We start from the raw sequence: 22,765 nt of genomic DNA on the forward strand, positions 1-22,765 counted from the left end.
ATGTTCTGCATTAAAAATACTCTGCTAAAAAACAGGCTGTGCAGCTCCTGCTACCCCCACAAAAAATGTATTTTAAAGGAGTTTTAACCAAATTAAAAAATGTCAGTTGCTGAAGCTTTACAAAAAGCTTCAGTATATTGGTATCGGTGGAGTTTCACAACTTATCCCATGAACAGAGCGACTTATTTCAAGGTACCTGTCAGAAAACAGTAAGGTGACTGAAACTGCAGGAGGCATCCAACCTCATGCAAATAATACAATCAGTGCTTAATTTAAGCCGGTGGTTTTCGGTGGCACTGGCATTCAATGAACAACAGCGGCGCTTGTGAAAGTCTGCCACTAGGTGGCGCTGTCTGGCTAATTTAGTGAACGACCACAACAACATGTAATTATTTATTCAATATACATTAAAAATGCTTATTAGCTGGTGCCCGTCATTCTTATAGATTTGGAGGCCTGGAATAGTCCGAATTGGCACACTTGTAGGAGTGTGATTGTTAGTAGTTGTGTTGTTATTATCATTGATAGCATGGCAGGGGTAATGTGTGGTGCAAGATGCAATGGCCTCCTGACAGGAGTCCTGGCACTTATTTTTGTTACTTTTTTAACTACAAATTAAGCACTGAAATAGAATACTGCCTATTTAGGTCACTTTGCTAGAAAACGCACTTTCTCTGTTCGACTTTAGGGGTGCGGAAGCAGCTTCACAATTCGGTCGAGGAGCATGTTGAATCAGTAAACTTGAGAAAAGTTAAGAGGGTATCTAAATCGTGTGTGCCTAATTAGAGTGTTCTTGGGGACAACACAGCCCCAATCCTCCTCCAGAGACATACCCCACATGCAAAGTGATGAAGGAGGATGCTGGGGACTTTTCAGAAAAGTACTACCCAAATGTTAGCAATTAATCAGAGCAAAGTGATCTGAAGTACAATTGCTATATAAAAAAAAAATCAATTAACCAGTAAATCTATTTTATTTTGTTCATCGCCATCTAAAGGTCTCTCCTTCTGCCCCCTCCCAAGCACATATCCTTTGTTGCCAAATGTCCCAAAACCCATTATATCCTACAGAATAACAAACTTCTGCTCAAATATAATTGCAAGCTGTGAATTTTCAAAACTGCGAAAACAAACAATTTGTGAAAGGTACCAATTCGGAACTGTGCCCATTAATATGCAATAAGAGGTTAGGAATGTAGACACTGGCCTTCTAAACAACCAGCAGAAGAGGGTTTATTAAACCGGTGCTAGCTCTGACTTCGAGACGTCGAGCTGGCATGAGTGCGTGGGCTTTTGTGCCTGGCAGGGTGTTTTACAAGCTAAACTCCAGAAGATGACAATTCCACCAGAAGGTGCCTCAGATGGTTTTGCTAATAATTCTGATCAGCTGAAATGAAGAAAAACATCATTCCCATTTAGTTGCTTTCAAAATCTGTCAAGTAAAAAAAATAACAAGGCTGAATGTGTCTTTCAGCCTGCTTCTTCCCTCCCAACAAAGGCCACCCTTGCAAAAAAGTTATTTTGTGTAAACATGAAAAAATATAAATTTGCTTCAAAACAATTTCCTGTTTTTTTTTCCAATTGATAATGTAGAAGGGTTTGCATTCTACCCTGCAGGCTGGTTGTGAGTCTCACTGTGCACAATGTTCACCAAAATGCATGTTTTTTTTTGTAAAGGCCATTAAACCAGCTTTAATGCACCGGATGCAATTTAGATATGGAACTTGGCTACGACATCACTTCAATTGGCTATTACGATTTAAGAGCCAAGTAAGATAGCTAATTGCAAAAAGAGCTTGAGAGATAATGCTAAGCAGAATTGGTAATAGCCCACGACAGCCTGCCTAATCCCCAAAGGAGGAAAGAACTCTTTAACTGAGAAGTCAACCAGACAATGTTTAGAAAACCTAATTGTGTTACTGGTGTGATGGCATCCCAAATCTGGCAACACTTTGTAGCCTGTAAGAATTCAAGCCCATGCTAAAGATATTTGCTTTTCTGCATATTAATGGTAGCAGCGTGTCATGCTATGTGCCGTCCATTAGAAGTTATCCGTAGTAAACTGTGATGTCTCACCTAAAAGTTTGAGAGCAATAAATGATTCACACCTACGTTAGAACAGACAACGTGTGTGCATGTTTTATTTTTTTACCTACACAAAAAAGGGATGGAGGGGAGCTAAAATTAAGGAAATTACAATGAAATAAAAAAAAGGTTTAGAGACTGTATATTGTAGAAGTGTAAAAACCGTATATTTGCATAAAAGAAATGGAAAAAATGTTTATCAATTTGAACTAGTTGGTTTTAGAAGAGGCAATGATATGGGTGCCATGTTTTAAACAAAAAGAGAAAACTAGTAGCAAGGGAAACTATGCTCAGAAATACGAGGGGATATCTGGAGAAAGGCACCCACGAAAAAAGCCTTCCATGGAACCCCCTTTTTTTTATTTTAAAACTGATTTAAAAGTATTCATTTTATTCAAGAGCGGTTTTACATAGCACGCACCATACCACAGTTTTCCTAAAATGCATGTTCAAAAATATCAATTGTGGGAGAAACAAATTGATGGAGGACCACTGTAAAGAAATACTTTTTAACCCCATTATGTGTATTAGTTTTCTTTTTTTCCTATTATATATTTTCGCACATAACCACACTACAGAAATACATTCTGAGTGATTCCACCCGCCCGTGCGTTCCCCTAGTATAACCCTTACGTTACCCCACCTTTAAAACCCTCTTCCCTTGATCACAGTGCCGCACAGCACTCACAGGCTTTCCCTCAGCCACGGAGGCCATGCCTCCGGCCTCCGCTGTCCAAGGTGCTGTTTTTCCACAGGGCCCCCAGGCTCGGGTGTGTGTGCGTGCTCGCGCCAAATAGACACAAATGCAAAGCGTTCCACTAAATAATGTGTCAGCGAGGAAGAGCGGCTGTTCTTCCGCGCGTCATTATCGATATCCCCATTACACCATCAGCTGAAGTGCAGGTTGGCTCCCCCCGTGAAGATTTTATCCCGCGCGCCGGCTACTTTGGAACGCAGGTAGCGGAGTCTTTAACATTCCCCAGTCAAGTGCCTTCCTGCTGCGTTTCTAAATGTCAGTCCAGCTTTTTCACGGCTGTGTGCACAGATTAGAAACAGCGGGAGAGCACGGGAGTGCGGCACAATGCCGGTAAGGACACTTGTCTTCGTGGCCTGCTCAAGTGATTCTCGGAACGCAATGCCCTGCTGTTCTCTAATATTTACACACAACTGGAGTCATCCAGCGCCGTAAACGCAGTTTAAGGGGGTGTCTTTCTGTGTAGCACGGGCTTTACATATGAATGGTGATAAACTATGAAGTCCTAATAATCCACCCTATATTTTCTCCCCATTTGACTTTTTCGAGACTTGCGATGGTGCTTTCTCGCCATCTGATGCCACCGTGCCTTGGCGCCTCGATGCATTGTTTACCTCCTTGGGCCGTCTGGTGCTGTCCAATGGGAATGCTTTGTATTTTTTTTTAGCGTTCTCCCATTCCTTGGCAGTAGGATGCAACTAGACTGGGCCCGAGCAAAAACCCCTCTAATAAATCTTCGACGCAGTTTGGAACCAGCATGAGCGCTATGGGAAATATTAAATAAAAAAACGTGCCTCCATATGACGGAGCATTCTTTGTCACACTGAATATCTTCGTCACGGAAATCTGTTTCTCGAGTTTCCACATGACTGGCTTTTGAAATTTAATTCGGTTATGTTTTTAAAAAAAAATAATGTACTCAATTATTTTGCTGTTTGTTAATTGGGATATTCACTCTTCTTTTATTAAGACCGAAAACAGATTTAATAATCTAGTGACCCATAGATTTTCAGTCATTACCTACACTATGTTAGCAACAAAAAAAGCTATAACCTGAAATATTAAGAAAAAAACTTGCAGCACGCACGCTGTCAAATGAGAAGACGCACTCATTGCAACAGTGTCCAACCAATGGACCATTGAGCCTATGTGCGTTTATGGAACCCCTAGTCCGACCTCTCCTTTTGGGGAAATATGGTAACAGCGAATTCATATTATCCAACGCAGACATACAAAAAATGATTTCACCCAATCTATTCCAGGGTAGTCTTTATTCATAATTTTATTGCAAGAAGGAGGCTCGTTATTTGCTGTAAAATTATAGTTTTATCAACCAGCAGGCAGAAAAAAACAGAAAACACTCTTCCCATGACTTCCAGGAAGAAAACTACAGAAGAGCGTCATCATAGCTAGCTGTGGGCAATCTTGCAGCCCTCGTCTTTAACCTTTGGCGACTTACACCTGGGTCTGCAGCCACAACTATGAACTATACCCTTCCATTTCCTTAGTACAGGTATGTGGTAAACCTATGAGTTCCAGACGCTATCTTAAATTATTTTGGTTAGTGTGGTATCCACTTGTTCTACTGAAGTATAGCATCATAGTTTTGAATCTTACCTCTTTGGGGCCTTTCGAGGCTGCTGTGAGTTGAAACTGAATTCTGAAAAGAGTAGCCTATTCCAACCTGGAGATATAAACGAACTTTCTCTCCAATTTAGATGTGGTTCACAGATGTATCAGTTAGCCTACCGTTTGTTTAAAGTCTTTGGTCAGCACCCTGGTGGTTCAATAAGCTTCTCAACCTTTTTTCATACTTTTCCAAAGAACAGGGCTTCTGACATTTGGATTGCGTGAAAGACAGCTTCTTGATGGCCCAAAACCAGTCAGTTCATAAGTCTTACGTTCAAATAGCAATCCATTAGCTTAAGAAAATGGATTTGTAATGCACCGGGAAGCATACTTCTACTTACCCTCCCAACAGATGGAATTTGGGGGGATTTTTAGTGGATTCTTTGTGTAAAGCATGGGTACTCACAAACTTTCTCTCGGGGGCCAAATTTACAGTGTGGTTTGTGGCCGAGGGCCGCACCGTTGGAGGCGGAGTCAGTGGGGGAGGGGGAAAATGCTAGAAAGAAAAAAACTGTGACCATGAAGTTGAACACAGGCCCATGCAGCTGACGCCTTCATCCACTGAGCCAACAGACCAGCATACACACACATCTCTCTTTCTCTCTCTCTCTCTCTCTCTCTCTCTCTCTCTCTCTCTCTCTCTCTCTCTCTCTCTCTCTCTCTCTCCCTATCTCTCCCTCCCTCTCTCTGTCTCCCTCCTTCTATCTATGTCTCTCGCTCCCTCCTTCCCTCTCTTTCTGTCTCCCTCTGTCTCTCTCCCTCTGTCTCTCTCTGTCTTACCTCTCTTTCTCTCTCTCCCTCCCTGTGTTTCCTTCCCTCTCTCCGTCTCCCTCCATCTGTCTCCCTCTATCTGTGTCCCATGGCCATCTCCCTCTGTCTCCCTCCCTCCGTCTGTCCTCTGTCTGTCTCCCTCCCTCCCTCTGACTGTCTCCATCCCTCACTCTGTCTCTCTCCCTCACTCTGTCTCCCTCCCTCCCTCCATCTGTTTCCCTCCCTCCCCCCCTCTGTCTCCCTTCCTCCTACCCTCTGTCTCCCTTCCTCCCTCTGTCTGTCTCCCTCCCTCCCTCTGTCTGTCTCCCTCTGTCTGTCTGTTTCCCTCTGTCTGTCTGTCTCCCTCCCTCTGTCTGTCTGTCTCCCTCCCTCTGTCTGTCTGTCTCCTTCCCTCTGTCTGTCTCCCTCCCTCCCTCTGTCTGTCTGTCTGTCTCTGTCTCCCTCTGTCTGTCTCCTTCACTCCATCTGTCTCCCTCCCTCTGTTTATCTCCCTTTGTCTGCCTCCCTCCCTCCCCCTGACTGTCTCCCTCCCTCTGTCTGTCTCCCTCGGTCTGTCTCCCTCTCTCCCTCTGTCTCCCTCCCTCTGTCTATCTCCATCTGCCTGTCTCCCTCTATCCCTCTGCCTCCCTCCCTCTGTCTGTCTCCCTCTCTCCCTCGGTCTCCCTCCCTCCCCCTGTCTCCCTCCCTCCCTCCCTCCCTCCCTCCCTCTGTCTCCCTCCCTCCCTCCCACTGTCTCCCTCCCTTCCTCTGTCTGTCTCCCTCTGTCTGTCTCCCTCCCTCTGTCTGTCTGTCTCCCTCCCTCTGTCTCTCTCCCTCACTCTGTCTCCCTCCCTCCCTCCCTCCCTCCATCTGTTTCCCTCCCTCCCTCCCTCCCTCTGTCTCCCTTCCTCCCACCCTCTGTCTCCCTTCCTCCCTCTGTCTGTCTCCCTCCCTCCCTCTGTCTGTCTCCCTCTCTCTGTCTGTCTGTCTCCCTCTGTCTGTCTGTTTCCCTCTGTCTGTCTGTCTCCCTCCCTCTGTCTGTCTGTCTCCCTCCCTCTGTCTGTCTCCTTCCCTCTGTCTGTCTCCCTCCCTCTGTCTGTCTGTCTCTGTCTGTCTGTCTGTCTCTGTCTCCCTCCCTCTGTTTATCTCCCTCTGTCTGCCTCCCTCCCTCCCCCTGACTGTCTCCCTCCCTCAGTCTATCTCCTTCCCTCTGTCTGTCTCTGTCTGTCTGTCTGTGTCTGTCTCCAATCTGTCTGTCTCCCTCTCTCCCTCTGTCTCCCTCCCTCTGTCTATCTCTCTCTGCCTGTCTCCCTCTATCCCTCTGCCTCCCTCCCTCTGTCTCCCTCCCTCTGTCTATCTCCCTCTGCCTGTCTCCCTCTATCCCTCTGCCTCCCTCCCTCTGTCTGTCTCCCTCTGTCTGTCTCCCTCTCTCCCTCACTCTCCCTCCCTCCCTCCCTCAGTCTCCCTCCCTCCCTCCCTCTGTCTCCCTCCCTCCCTCCCTCTGTCTCCCTCCCTCCCTCCCACTGTCTCCCTCCCTCTGTCTCCATCCCTCCCTCTGTCTATCTCCCTCTGTCTGTCTCCATCCCTCCCTCTGTCTGTCCCCATCCCTCCCTCTGTCTGTCTCCCTCCCTCCCTCTGTCTGTCTCCCTCTCTCCCTCTGTCTGTCTCCCTCTCTCCGTCTCCCTCTCTCCCTCTGTCTATCTCCCTCTCTCCCTCAGTCTGTCTCCCTCTCTCCCTCAGTCTGTCTTTCTCTCTCCCTTGGTCTCGCTCCCTCCCTCCCTCTGTCTCCCTCCCTCCCTCCCTTTGTCTGTCTCCCTCTGTCTGTCTGTCTCCCTCCCTCTGTCTGTCTGTCTCCCTCCCTCTGTCTGTCTCCCTCCCTCTGTCTGTCTGTCTCCCTCTATTTCCCTCCCTCTGTCTGTATCCCTCTGTCTCCATCCCTCCCTCTGTCTGTCTCCCTCTGTCTGTCTGTCTCCCTCCCTCTGTCTGTCTGTCTCCCTCCCTCTGTCTGTCTCCCTCCCTCTGTCTGTCTGTCTCCCTCTGTTTCCCTCCCTCTGTCTGTATCCCTCTGTCTCCATCCCTCCCTCTGTCTCCCTCCCTCTGTCTGTCTCCCTCCCTCTGTCTGTCTCCCTCCCTCTGTCTGTCTCCATCCCTCCCTCTGTCTGTCTCCCTCTCTCCCTCAGTCTGTCTCCCTCTCTCCCTCAGTCTGTCTCCCTCTCTCCCTCAGTCTGTCTCCCTCAGTCTGTCTCCCTCAGTCTGTCTCCATCCCTTCCTATGTCTGTCTCCCTCTCTCCCTGTCTCCCTCTCTCCCTGTCTGTCTCTATCGCTGTCTGTCTCTATCGCTGTCTGTCTCTATTGCTGACTGTCTCTATCGCTGACTGTCTCTACCACTGTCTGTCTCGGTCTGTCCCTGTCTCTGACCCTATCTAGCTCCGTCTGTCCCTGTCTCTGACCCTATCTAGCTCCGTCTGTCCCTGTCTCTATCTGTCTCTGCCTCTATCTGTCTCTATATGTCTTTATCTGTCTCTATCTCTATCTGTCTCACCTCACCCGGCTCTCACTCCCTCCTGCCCTCTGTCACCTCACCCGGCTCTCATTCCCTGCTGCCCTCCCACCTCACCCGGCTCCAACTCCCTACTGCCCTCTGTCACCGCACCCGGCTCTCACTCCCTGCTGCCCTCCACCTCCCTCACTCGGGCTCTCACTCCCTGCTCTGCCCTCCACCTCCCTCACCCAGGCTCTCACTACCTGCTCTGCCCTCCACCTCCCTCACCCGGGCTCTCACTCCCTGCTGCCCTCCACCTCCCTCACCCGGGCTCTCACTCCCTGCTCTTCCCTCCACCTCCCTCACCCGGGCTCTCACTCCCTGCTCTGCCCTCCACCTCCCTCACCCGGGCTCTCACTCCCTGCTGCCCTCCACCTCCCTCACCCAGGCTCTCACTCCCTGCTCTACCCTCCACCTCCCTCACCCGGGCTCTCACTCCCTGCTCTGCCCTCCACCTCCCTCACCCAGGCTCTCACTCCCTGCTCTGCCCTCCACCTCCCTCACCCGGGCTCTCACTCCCTGCTCTGCCCTCCACCTCCCTCACCCAGGCTCTCACTCCCTACTGCCCTCCACCTCCCTCACCCAGGCTCTCACTCCCTGCTCTGCCCTCCACCTCACAGGGCTCTCACTCCCTGCTCTGTCCTCCACCTCCCTCACCCAGGCTTTCACTCCTCCCTGCTCTACCCTCCACCTCCCTCACCCAGGCTCTCACTCCCTGCTCTCCCCTCCACCTCCCTCACCCAGGCTCTCATTCCCTGCTCTGCCCTCCACCTCCCTCACCCGGGCTCTCACTCCCTGCTCTGCCCTCCACCTCCCTCACCGGGGCACTCACTCCCTGCTGCCCTCCACCTCCCTCACCCAGGCTCTCACTCCCTGCTCTACCCTCCACCTCCCTCACCCGGGCTCTCACTCCCTGCTCTGCCCTCCACCTCCCTCACCCGGGCTCTCACTCCCTGCTGCCCTCCACCTCCCTCACCCAGGTTCTCACTCCCTGCTCTACCCTCCACCTTCCTCACCCGGGCTCTCACTCTCTGCTCTGCCCTCCACCTCCCTCACCCAGGCTCTCACTCCCTGCTCTGCCCTCCACCTCCCTCACCCGGGCTCTCACTCCCTGCTCTGCCCTCCACCTCCCTCACCCGGGCTCTCACTCCCTGCTGCCCTCCACCTCCCTCACCCAGGCTCTCACTCCCTGCTCTGCCCTCCACCTCACAGGGCTCTCACTCCCTGCTCTGTCCTCCACCTCCCTCACCCAGGCTCTCACTCCCTGCTCTGCCCTCCACCTCCCTCACCCAGGCTCTCACTCCCTGCTCTGCCCTCCACCTCCCTCACCCAGGCTCTCACTCCCTGCTCTGCCCTCCACCTCCCTCACCCGGGCTCTCACTCCCTGCTCTGCCCTCCACCTCCCTCACCCGGGCTCTCACTCCATGCTGCCCTCCACCTCCCTCACCCAGGCTCTCACTCCCTGCTCTACCCTCCACCTCCCTCACCCGGGCTCTCACTCCATGCTCTGCCCTCCACCTCCCTCACCCGGGCTCTCACTCCCTGCTCTGCCCTCCACCTCCCTCACCCAGGCTCTCACTCCCTGCTGTCCTCCACCTCCCTCACCCAGGCTCACACTCCCTGCTCTGCCCTCCACCTCCCTCACCCAGGCTCTCACTCCCTGGTCTGCCCTCCACCTCCCTCACCCGGGCTCTCACTCCCTGGTCTGCCCTCCACCTCCCTCACCTGGGCTCTCACTCCCTGCTTTGCCCTCCACCTCCCTCAACCGTGCTCTCAATCCCTGCTGCCCTCCACCTCCCTCACCCAGGCTCTCACTCCCTGCTGCCCTCCACCTCCCTCACCCAGGCTCTCACTCCCTGCTCTGCTCTCCCACCTCACCCCGCTCTCAGTTCCTGCTGTCCTCCCCCCTCCCACCCCCTCTCCCCTGTGCGTCAGCCTTGCTGACACAGCCTCCAGGGCACCCCAGTACTTAACAGGTCTTTAAACGACCATTTGTTTGTGAATGAGGCTTTGTTCACCTCTTAGCGCCCCTGCAGCTCCACTCTTGACTGTGGCTGGAATCGCCCGGGGCCCCCACAGAGCAGGCTCTCTGATTACGCACTGTTGCTCCCTGAGGTATTTGCTGAAGTTAAAAAAAAAACCACACAGGTGCGATGTGTCTCAAGCTCCGTGGGCCGCCACTGAAGGCTTGCCGGGCCGCAACTGGCCCGCGGCCCGTACTTTGAGTACCCCTGGTGTAAAGGATACTAGTAGTAGGATCAAAATACTTGAAGACCCATGTATATTTCTGCAAATCGAAATGAAGCGGAAAAAGCAAGAAACAATCTGCAACCAATACTACAGTACCGCAACATGGTTCAACACTGGAAAGCTCTCCACATTGCCTTACCTGGGAACCAGCCTTTCAAGTACTAAATTCACTAACATTAAGAATGCCATTGCATGTCAACTCAAAGAAGAATATAGTATACAAGTGACACAAAATCAATGTGAAATTCTGGTACCAACAACAGCAACTATGAAGGAAATTCCAAACACAAAACCAGTTTTCGCACCAGCTGGCAACCAAAGATACTGAGACCAACCATAATGGGAAAGTTGGCATTAAATGGAATACTAAATTCTACACAGTTAAATGTTCACAAAGAGGAATCATTGACTCTAAATGATAATCTCCCTACCATACTGTTACCTCAAGATAGGTCTAAGGGTTTCCAAGACTATTTAATTCGGGGCAATGCTTTACAATTATTCAAAGCTTTGCCTCAGCAACATTACGCCTTTTCCAACACTTCAATCATCAGTGTGTTTTTTTGCCACTTCAGCCTGGAGAACTAAGACAATAGTGCACAACCAAGAAGAATGACATTGCACATTAGCCCACATGCAAGGATTTGCAGATTGGGGAAATCAGTTTCAATACCAAAAGCGGAACACTATCCAGCTATATTTAACCAGGTTGACAATTGAACACATCATAATTACTCATACAATGAGATAGCAAGTAATCACACCTTGTATAAAGCTGGCTTTCTATATAGTGTACTAAAACAAAGTACACTGTGCAGGGAGTCGAGCGGATCCATTACTGGTACGCAGAGGTTGGAACAGATAACACAAATGCTCTTCTTGTGGTAGTTAGGGCGAGCAGTTAGGCTTATCAGAGGGTAGTGCTAAGCTTTTGTTGTAGTCATATAGGCAATAAATTAGACATACATTCGAGAATAAATCTGAGTCCAATTTTATTTTTAAAGTATCAATCTTTATAAATATTTTATGACCAAGAATTTCCATCTATACTAAGTACTTCAGGGGTTACAATTTGTAAGAGTTTGGAAAATATATCTGAAGAAATTAATCAGGAAGCAAATGTGAGATCAGGAGTTTATTTTCCAGTTTCCACTCTCCGTCACAAAAGTTTTAAAATCACCAGATCTTAACATTCTAGGCAAGCTCCAGAAACAGGAAGAAACCATGGGAAGTGAAGGGGGTTAGGACGGGGGCAGAACCAAGAAGAATACATTATAACCTCCAGTAAAATAAGGAATATTAAAACAACATTAGATATAACACATCTACCCTCCCCCAGAACCTATAGCAATAATACATTGTGCTTGGGATGCGAGAACTAGGAAACAGCAAAAAGAAATTTAATGAAAGATACAAGTGAAAAATGTCCTGAAACACTCAAAATTATCTATTCATGTTTTAGTCCTGTTGCCAAACAGGAACCCTACGGAATCTTTGGTTATCAGAGCATTCGGGAGCAGAGCTCCTGTGAGAACCGGAAAAGGATGAAATTCCCTGGGCTCTGTATTGGTAATCGGAGGAGCTTTGACTTACCTATCCCTGCTCCATGTTTGGCCATTGTCTATAATGGCTATATATCTTTTAATTGCAACACTCTGCATGGGTTTGAAACATTTGGAGACACTATCCCAGAATCTAGGGCTCCTGACACAAACCCAGTCACCAACCATCCATTGAGGAATTTTAGTGCCATGTTTGTTATCATAGTATGACTTGTCTTTAGCTTATAGTGCAGTGACCTTTGAACTAGTGTCTTTGTGAATGACCTATACTGGGACACCTTCTCACAACCAATTAGGGAACAATGTAGTGCCCAGTTGTCTTCCCTTAGTGGCTGAGAAAGGTGAGACACCTGTCACCTGGTTCAGAGTGGTGTGGTAAGCCCATAGCATTTATTGAATGGCTTGTTCAACTGGAATCCTGTTGTTGCATGCTAACTGAATACATCCCTTGATCATCCTAGTCATTCTCTCTACTAGCCCATTAGCCCTGGGACAATAAAGAGAAGTTTTGAGGTGTGTAATGTTCAAGTTCGTAAAAAACTCTGATGTGGCTGCATATGTGAATGGTACTACACTGTCAGTGACAATAGCTGACAGAATACATTTGGTTGCAAAGGTGTCCCTTAGGAATTGTATGAAAGAGTCAGTGATAATTTGATTAACCATTTTTGTGACAGTTCAGTGTGAGTGGTAACCTATTAAAACAAATGCAAAGCGCTTATTTACATTTCTTCAATTTATGAGACCAATGATGTCTAATGCAAGCTTCTCCCATGGTTTGGATGGAACTGATACTCTTGACAGAGGAACCTTGCGGGTTAACTTAGATTTATCACTATTTGCACAGACCCTGCAATCTCTGACTTTGTTTTCTCCTATGGAGTCCATGCTGGGAGACTAATAACGTTCCCTGAGTCTGGCTTTTGTTAAACTCCTACTAAGGTGACTTCATGTACAAGCTCTACAATTTTGTTGCGCAAAAGTTCAGGTGGAACCATTTTGTCATTTCTTGGTAAGAAATCTTAGCTCATATTAAGTGGCAAACTTCCCAGAATTTGTTTATGTCCTCAGCAACAGATGCTTTAGAAGTGGGCCACCCCTGTAAGAAGTAAATTCGGAGTTCTTGCATGGTTTCATCTTTGCTCAAGCATTCACTCAATTCTTGAGACAAGATAGTTGAGTAACTGACTTGTAGGATGGGGTATTCTGTAGTATCGAATTGTTCTTCCTTGTTTAATCGTGCTCTAGATAGAAAACCTGCTGCAGAATTCAAATTGCCTGGAACATACTCCACTTTGAAACAAAAGCTTTCTAACCCCAACACTAAGGGGAGAGGTGTGGCGCCACGGCCAGGGCGACTGACGCTGGAATCTGGGGACCACGGTTCGATCCCCGGCTCCGGCGGCAGGTTAGCCCAGCACCATGTGACTCTGGGCAATAGCTCGCTTAATCTTCCCGACGGCCCCCAGCGTCTAGAGACCCTTACGGGTGATTGTGCGCTTTACAAATGTGGACTTTACTTTTACTTTTTTACCTGGCAATGCGAGGGGTACTACAGGAAGGGCCTTTAGAATTGAACATGAATGTAAGCGGGTTATGGTCAGTGTGTATGTAGAACTGTATCCCTCATAGGAAGAACTTGAAATGTCTGTAAGCCCCAAAACAGGCAAGGGCTTCTCTTTCCACAACAGAGTAATTTTTGCTTTAAGACCAATATCTGCAATGGAGTACCAGCATGCTTATAACTTGAACATTACCTTGCCTTTGACACTATTCATCATCCCAATCTTCTACAGAGACTTGAAAATAAACAGGGAGCGAACTAAAGCAGACTGCATCTTTTCTATCAGACAGATCATCATCTCACTTTATCCCTTCAGGTCAGCTCCATTCAATTCACAACAAAAGTACCTAACAGTTCTACTTCCTCTATAACACTTTCCTTCGCTCTCCATCAGACATAATCTCCATCTTCAATCTCAACTATTACTATTATGCAGAAAATACACAAATCATATTTAAGTATGAAAATCCATCTGAGTTTGACTCATACTTAATTGGACAATGCCTCAAGTGGTCTAATAAGGGATGAGCTCTAACCACAGAAAAATAAACTTGTCACAAATCGAAATATTCATATGCAGCAAATGGATTAAACACCGCCCATTAACAATATGGCCTCAACTGCCAGACCCGCCACCAAACAACATGGCCAAGTGAGAAACAGGGGTAACCACAGATTCCAATATGTCAATCATAATCAGATTGGGTTTGTCCAATATGTTAGAACTGCACAGTTTGTCACTTCCTTCTCTCATATTGGCTATAATGACAGCTCTGCCTACATTGCTGGCAATGTGTGACCCGGAACACTTTCTGGAAGTGTTTGCCCCACCACCAGAAGGTCCGGACTAGTTGCACCTCTGGTGTAAGCAGCTCATCCAGGCCTGGATTCTGACACTTGTTATCAAGCATTCATAACGAGAATAAAAATACTACATGTTTTCCAGTGCAATGAAGAAAAACAGGGCTGGGTAATCCATACATGCATAGCATGGACAGCTTGATGGCTTTGCAACAGTGCACACTGTCCATACCTCCAATTTCTTACCTACCGTTGTATTAAACAATGGGGCTTCAGGTTCATTAAAAGCTATACCTAGTAAAACATATGCCTTTGCACAGAGGTGCTATCTTGAAGCAGAGATCAATGATTTCATTCAGACACAGATGGACGGCCCTATGCCCAAAGTGTGACCAACAATAACATTTGAGTTCCTAACTGTTAAGTGGCTGCTTGTGAAAAGCGACACCTTCAGCCTCAGCACGCTGATACTTAACATGATACTCGTAATTAGAAAAGCAAAATTACGAGTTTCTGAATGTTGATTTATATTGACTAATAACCAGGATTGAGTTACGTTGTCAGACTTGAAACATGTTAATTTTGCACCTATGTTGACAGTAGAATCACTTGCAATGCTCACACCTTGCTCCATGCCAATAGGACAATAGTTTTCCATTCATAGGATTTACTGTAAAAAAAAATCTGTTATCAGGTGTGTTCCTTTAATTGGCTTGTTCGCAGTAACGCAAGACAGCATCCATCAGAGCACATTAAGATGTTAAAGAAATCAAAACTCTAAACACTGTTCTGGCGAGAAAAAGCTATAGGAGGCCCTAGTAATAGTTTTATTTGCACGGAAACAGAAATAACAGTGAAATGCAAACAATAGTAGAGCAGAAATGACTACTAATAACACCAGAGCGCTCAGGTTTCCCAATTTCATGTGAGAGTATGTAACTTATTCACGGTTTTCTCTTTTCTCAGTGACATTTAGTCTCCTTTATCCTATTAGACAGTGAGGATAACAAACACCTTTCTGCAAAGATAACAACTGGATCAATTATTCGGGCATGGAAATGGGAGATTTGAGAGCTCTGGCAGAACATAACTTCAAATCTTGCATTACTTTACCATCTTGCAGGTGCAGAAGTGGAGATCAGGGACTACATCAATTTACCTCCTCAGCTGTGTTGGTGTTCAGCACCAACACTAGGTTACCCGGATTGCAATAAAACTTTAAAGAGCTAAGTAGAATACGGTAAATGCCAAGTCCCCGCACGGTAATTACTAACCTGTCCTCTTAAAAAAGGTGCAAAAATATCTGGTTCCCATGCTCCAGAAGAGGAGCCATCTTCTGGATGTGCCGGCTTGTCCTGTAAACCGGAAGCATAGTAGATAATTAAAACAGCTGAGTGGGCCCAGTAGTGTGTTCAGAATAAAGATTTACCAGTGCCATGGACATAGAAGCAAGACCAACAGCACAGCTGAGGGTTTCCCTTTGCTATTATTTGGTGGCCATCTTGGAAGAGGATTGCACACTGTCCAGTCTACTTTAGGAAAACACGTATTTGCAATGCAATAGGACTCGCATTTATGTGAGACCTATTGCATTGCATCTCGGACAATGGGAGGGGGAAGCACAGACAATGGGAGTGCGGGCGGGGGGAGAAGGCACGGACAATGAGGATGCAGGCGAGGGAGAAGGGGGCGAGAAGGCACAGACAACGGGAGTGCAAGTGGGGGTAGGGGAAAGAAGGTATGGACAACGAGAAGGCATGGACAACGGGAGTTTGGGAGGGGGTGAGAAGGCACGGAAAAAAATAGTGCTCACCATACCGTGTAAAACTTGAAGTAAAGGGCCCAGTAGCCATGGGCGGGTACAAATGATGACATGGCCATAATAAGGAGAGACTAACAAGCCTCATAATCAATCAGAAGACAGCATTCACGAAGGACAAAGAGACAATCCAATGTAAAAATAGACAGGTAGTGGGTGGGCCTTCCCTCTCTGTAGTGAACTACCACAGATCTTCCCTAGAGCAGTGCTTGCACGCTGACGCTAAGCTCGACCTAAAAATGGCAGTCAGTCCCCTAATGTAAAATTTCAAAAACAACTAATTGGTGACAAATAAAAGAAAATCTGGAATTCAACTTTGGAAAAGAAACAGAAAAATATGAATAGCCAAAACTTGTCATAGTTATCAGCAGTACTACGGGAACATATTATTATTTGTCAACATATATCAGAACCAAAGCACTGTTCCTAGCATACAAGAGAGATTACATTTAAAGCCAGATATATTCAGCAAAATTAATAAATTAAAATATGCTCCTAGAAATATCACAGGGTGGCTCCAACTACAAGAGAATGAGGATGCATGAACGTTAATTTCAACTTTTGGCATAATATGCTTTCAGGAAACTTGATAAACAGGTCATCTGCGTTTTGCAAGTTTCCAAACATTTAATGTTGCGACTAGGAGAACCGCTTCCAGAGGGATACTAGTTGTGACTTTGGTGACTTTTTTGGCACCAAACTACATATGACCCCTGAGTTAATTGTCACAGGATATCCCTGGGTTCCATTAGTATAAATAAAACTACCTACAAGACTATTACATTTCACCAATCTACTTGTGATGATAATCTATACTCCACCGGTAGAGATAACAAAAGACAGATAACAAACCTATGAAATTTGTCTTATCATCCATGGCATTAGAGAGAACTGGTGGTATAATATTGAAAGGAGATTTTAATGCAAACCTATTGCTAACCAATGTTGATGGATATAACAAGAAGAAGAAGAAATCTCACAGAATATTCCAGAATACAACTCAGAGCAGAGATCGAATAGGCAAACAGTTACCTAAATCACTGCAGAATATGAGGCTAAGAGTACTTAGTAGTAGATTGGAGCCTTATAACATTGCCTCTATAACCCATATTGCGAGAGCTAGTTAAACAGTACTAGACTACGCAATCACCTCCTTGGAGTTAGTCAACATAATTTCTGCCTTTACAATTGAACACTGTCCATAAAGTGACCATTTCCTTCAAACTATGACATTACACCTACAATTCCACGCACAATAATGTAGGTATAATCAAGAGTGTCAAAAAGTTAAAGAGTATTAACACCTTAGGAGCTCGTAAACAAAGCTCCCCAGTGCTGCGCTGTCCATTATCCAGTGCTGAACTGGACGTCCAGCGGTCGCACGCAGCACTGGGGAGGTAGTGCCCGTGACGACCGTTGGCCGACGGCAGCACCTAAAGGGTTAACATCCGGTCCAAACGAAACTGGAAAATTTGTTGTCCATCGCACAATTGAATTTGTACTATTTTTACATGAACATCGAAGGAGACAAGGAACAACCCTGCATCATGGGATGCTGTCATCAATGTATTTAGACTCTAACTATCCACAATTAGTGAATACACAATAAACAATAAGAGAACTAGTAAAAAATCTTGTTTTTCATTAGAATCACACTCAAAAAATGGAACCTTGCAAAAGTGGTACTTTTGTCAAATATGAAAATTTAATTCAAGAATTAAACAAATCTGGGAAGGAAAACATGCAGATATAGCAGACAGAAAGAGCTAGTCAATCCATCAGTTCAAGAGATTTCTGGGTTTATATCAACAATATTTCAAATGGTAGAAGTATTCCAAACACTAACAACAGAAACACTCTAAAATGGTGTTCATATGTTGAACAATTAAATGTGTCAGATGAGCCTTAAATAAAAACAGAATAGAAGTTTACTAATTTACACAATCTATAAGAAACAACGGTGGACGTCCCACACAAATATTTTGAAGCACTTTTTAACAGCTGGAGAGATAAAAAGGATGCAACCCTAACCTTATACTAAGCCTCACCCTAACTATAACTCTAGGCAATCCCAGAACAAGTATTCTGTGCAAACAAGCAGAGAAGATACAGCGCCAGGGTCAAACACAATACGAGTAGCAATATTTAAGATGCAACCAAGTTTCTGGCTAGAAATGTCACAATCCTTGTTCGAGTGATGATACAATTCTGACAAAGTATCAGTCTCTTGGTAAGGTTCATACCTGCATCTAATCCACAAAAACAAGATCTTGGAAATTATAGATTAATTACCCTCAGAAATCCTTTTGTTGACTAGTTTATTCAGTCAGTGCTGATTTGCTTCACCTACGCGTTGCGGCCACACAGGGCTTTGCTCACAGTTGTTGAGTAGTGTTACCTCACACATATATATATACAACACTCCCACATCAGCCCATTATGAGGCATTGTGGTAATTGTAGTTTAACAATTAATTCAACATCTCTTGTTGCTTTACATACACAATTTGTGTCATTGCATTTTAGTATAACGTTAATCTTACAAAATGTAATTAATCTAATTTCCTTTGTATACAATGAAAGACCCACAGGAAAATGAAACAGACCTATTTACAAAACAGATTCTTGACATGTTCGATCTAATGTATAACCTGAAAGGAGATGAAATGACAGAAAGTCAAATACTCCAAGAATTATCATTTGATACCGAAAAACACACCTTGAGCGGGCTAAAAAACAAATCATAATATTGCTACTCACTATCGCCAGGCAATACATTTGACCTTTTTTCTGATGCGATTATGAGATAATTGGAAAATATGGATACATTTAACATAGAAACAAAATGGAAAATCACTCATCTAGAGAACATATTGCTTTCAGGAATATAATGGACAATGAAAATCTAATAATTAAACTGGTGGATAAAGGTGGAAATATAGTTCTTCAAAACAAAAGTGACTACATGAAAGAGGCCTATAGACAACTTAATGATGAAACCAAATATCAGAACCCCGTCAATCAAATGATTTTTGATTTAAACAATAATCTGAAGATCTGGCATTAATCACATTTGATTAATGATGACGAGTTCCACTTTTAACAAAAGATCAACCAACTATTCGCACCATATACTTTTTACCCAAAATAAAATTCATAAGACCTTGTGTGACCCACCTGGGAGACCCATTGTCTTCTCCTGTGACTCATTATACGAGAACATTTTAGTGTAGTTAGATCACTACTTAGCACCCATCGTTCATGATTTAAGCTCTTACACAAGAGACACAGGAGACTTTCTTCGAATATCGGCAGAAACTACCTGGAATCCAAACTATATAATGGCAACTATAGATGTGGTATCCTTACATACTTCAATAAAACATGAAATTGGCCCACAAGTGTGTACATATTTTCTCAAACAGCGGAAAATAACTAAGCTACAGCACTCAGCAATGCTTCTAACGATGATTGAAATATGTCTAAATAATAAAACATTTCTTTTCAACCATGATGTCTTTCAACAATGATGCGGAACAGCCATGGAAATTTCCTTCTCCTCCACCTATGCAAATTTGACAATGGGTTGGTGGGAGAAGGAAATAGCATGGGGAGTGGAAAATCAAGAGGCATTGGAAAAAATAATCTTTTGGGTTTGGTATATAGACAACTTATTCATAATTCACAATCAAGAAAGGCGATGTTATGGAGTACTTTAACAAATTAAATCAGAATGAAAAAAGGACTACCTTTCACATGCTCCACAAGCCAAACCAATATTAACTTTTTGGATTCATCTATATATATTGACAAATGATAAATACACTCAACCCTGTTAAGAAAGAAAACTGCCGCAAACAGCATACTGCATGCAACAAGCTTTCATCCTGCTGAGAAGCATCCCATATGGAGAATTTATGCGGGTGCATAGAAATTGCCCTAAAGATACAGATGCTAATGAGAAAATTGTGGAAAGCATGTCAAGATTGGAAAAAAGTGGGTAGAAGTGGTTTATTGCTTTGGACAACATGGTTAACCGATTCATCTGGGCACATGGCAAAACAAGGAGGGCCTTACGATTCATGACTCTACCTCCGGATAGAGGGTGCTGGGCAGTCCCATATTTTAAACTTTACTACTGGGCAGCGGCCTTCCAATATATGTGTGGGATGCTTGGTGGCAAACACGAAGGCCCAGCTACTGAAGTTAAGACTCCAGAAGTATATAGGCTACTCATGGAGGTAGATGCAGAAAATTGTTTTTTTAATTTTAGTTAGCCGAGCTACTTTAAGAGAACTACGTTTAAAACTATGCAGGCAGCTTTTAAAATCTGGGCTGCCTTCAAGAAGAAGACAGGCCTTGGGCGGTTGAATTTTCATACTCAGTTGTTTGGCAACCCCACGCTGCCAGAATTTTTTCCGGATCAAATCATTGCTGACTGGGCTGACTGTGGTCTCATGAAAATCGGGGATTTAATAAGTTCAGATAGATTTTATCAATTTAAGGAAATTCCGGATAAATTTAGTATTGATACTAGGAATTTTTTCAAATATTTTCAACTTAGAAGCTTTCTAAGCAAAAAAGCTGTTTGGTTCTAACAACTTTGTTAATGTAAAAACCATGGATGTAATAAGCAGCGGGATGGTTGTACTGTTAAGGGAATTTACAGCAAATTAATAGCAATCAAATTGGACGACTTAGAAAAACACGGTAAAAAATGGGAAGCTAGGCTAAGTATTGATTCATATAACTTTAATCAGTCCTTAGATTTGGGTCAGACAGTTTTATGTTCCGCGGGGCTCCAAGCCGAGGTCTATAAAACACTCTTTTCCTTATATTATGCCCTGGCTAAGATTTCACAATCTGGAGGAGGGCATTAGGTGCCCACGGTGTAACTATTCAAACGCCGACCTAGTCCGTATGTTTTCTACTTGCCCTCGTCTGGGTATGTTGAAATCATCCATTTCGACACTTTTTGAGACCACCCTTGGCTTTAAAGTCAAGTTAACACCAGTCTTGATACTTTTAGGCGTGGATAACACCCAGACACAACCCTCCTCTTATCGCTTTCTCTTCCTTGCCATGACAGTGGTACGTATTTGTGTAGCTTCGGCCTGGCTCGACCAAGCTGCCCCAACATTCCAGCATTGGCTCGCTCGACTCCTCTCAGTATTCAACCTTTAGAGGAGAATATATGAAAAGAAGGGTAAGAGAGCGAAAATACTCGGCAGACAGTTATGGGCTCCTATTTACAGCTGGAAGGAGGCCTGAGCTTTATGTGTTAGAAAGTCAGCTATTTGTACCTGCGGTAAAATTTGTACATGAATTTGCCCACTTGAGTTTTCCCTTTTTTGGACATACTAGATATTTTTTCTTTCTTTTTTTGCCTTTTTGTGTTTCCTCGTAATTATTTAGGAAAATTCTGTTTCTGTTCCCGTAACGCGATAATGTTTAGTAAAATATAGTTTGATCCTTCCTCATTTTTGTAACTATATGAAATTGTGACATGCTGTATTTTGAAAATGCAATAACAAATATTTTTCAAAAAAGGAAAAAAAGTGGGTGTAGACAGAGAAATCTAAGAAACAGCCTACACAAGGAAAAAAATGTCTATACCTGAAAAACACTGTGCACCAAGACTGAAATTGGCATATAGCAAAGAAAGCACACAAATTGTTAAAGTAATTTAAAAATATTGGCATCTGATATCCAGAGACCATAGGTGCCACTCTTGGTGTGTGACCATTGGTGACATATTGAAAGACTAAATCTTTGAAGGGCCAATTGGTACGAAGCCATTTGCAAGACAAGCCCAAGTGGAACTGGCTAGAAAAACAACAAGGGTTTACAAAATGTAATGCCTTTAAGGCATGTAAAATTGGCATGAACGTCAAAAACGTAACAGATACAGTAGGATAAATTATCAGAATGAAGCACAAGGTTACATGCAACACCAAATTCGTAGTATATGTGATCCAACATTTGCAGTACTACCTGCATGCTAAAGAAGAGGATTCTAGAACATGTAAGAGCTGTAAAAAATAAAGGACATGAACTATGCCATAGCCAAACAGATTGCTCAGTGCAAAAATGGGAGCAAACGGGCCCATGTGCGATCACAAAGAGCCCAAACCATGGATTTCACCTTTTCTGGTAAAGAGTGCACTCTGATGCCAGCCAAGGGCCCAGGGCCTGTGGAGGCATCTATTGGGTACCAGAGACTCACCCTAGAGTGGCCAGCAGGGCTCCGGCAGGTCCAGTAGTAGGTCTAGTTCAGCAGGTCAGCTGGGCAGTTGCAGGGAGGATGTGGAGCTCGTGATGCCCCTGTAATTCAGAACAGGAGGTCAGCCTACTTTCCCTTAGGTTCACTCAGATAGCCTGGTATGAAGGTAGCAGGTCCAGACTTGTTTCTCAGTGGTCAGGGCAGGCTTCAAGCAGCAGAACAATCCTCTGGGGAAAAGGCAGGCCTCAAGCATCAGGATAGGTCTCACGCAACAAGGCAGTCATCTGGAGAACAAAGTGGGACTCAAGCAGCAGGGCAGTCCTATAGGGAACAAGGAAGTTCTTCTTCTTGTAATGTCCATAGGTCCAGGAGTGTACTGAAGTGTGGTTCATGAGGTATAATATTTATACCTTGTGTCAGCCTTTCAAGTGAGAGGAATTCCACATACTACCACCACATCTGGTTCTTGAAATTTCTTCCCGTCCTGTGTCAGGCTCTAAGAAGTGTGTCAGGTTCATTTGTGTGTGTAGAGTAGGCAAAGCCCTTTAAAATGTAATTGGGGATGGGTCCAGCCCCACCCCCAATTATCCTGGCACTATGGCCCACCTGTCCACACCTAATCTCCCTTTGTGTCTCTGTCTGGAAGGAATACACAAACCCCAACAGCATATTCATTCTCAGTCATTTTTCTCAGGATACTCGCAGAAGTCACAAATGGTTAGGGCAAGAAAATGCAACTATCTAAAAGTTGCTATTTCAGAATTCTGACTTAAAATTGAACTTTATCA

Source organism: Lissotriton helveticus, chromosome 9 (assembly GCF_964261635.1).
Source record: "Lissotriton helveticus chromosome 9, aLisHel1.1, whole genome shotgun sequence".
In the NCBI taxonomy this organism is placed as follows: domain Eukaryota; kingdom Metazoa; phylum Chordata; class Amphibia; order Caudata; family Salamandridae; genus Lissotriton; species Lissotriton helveticus.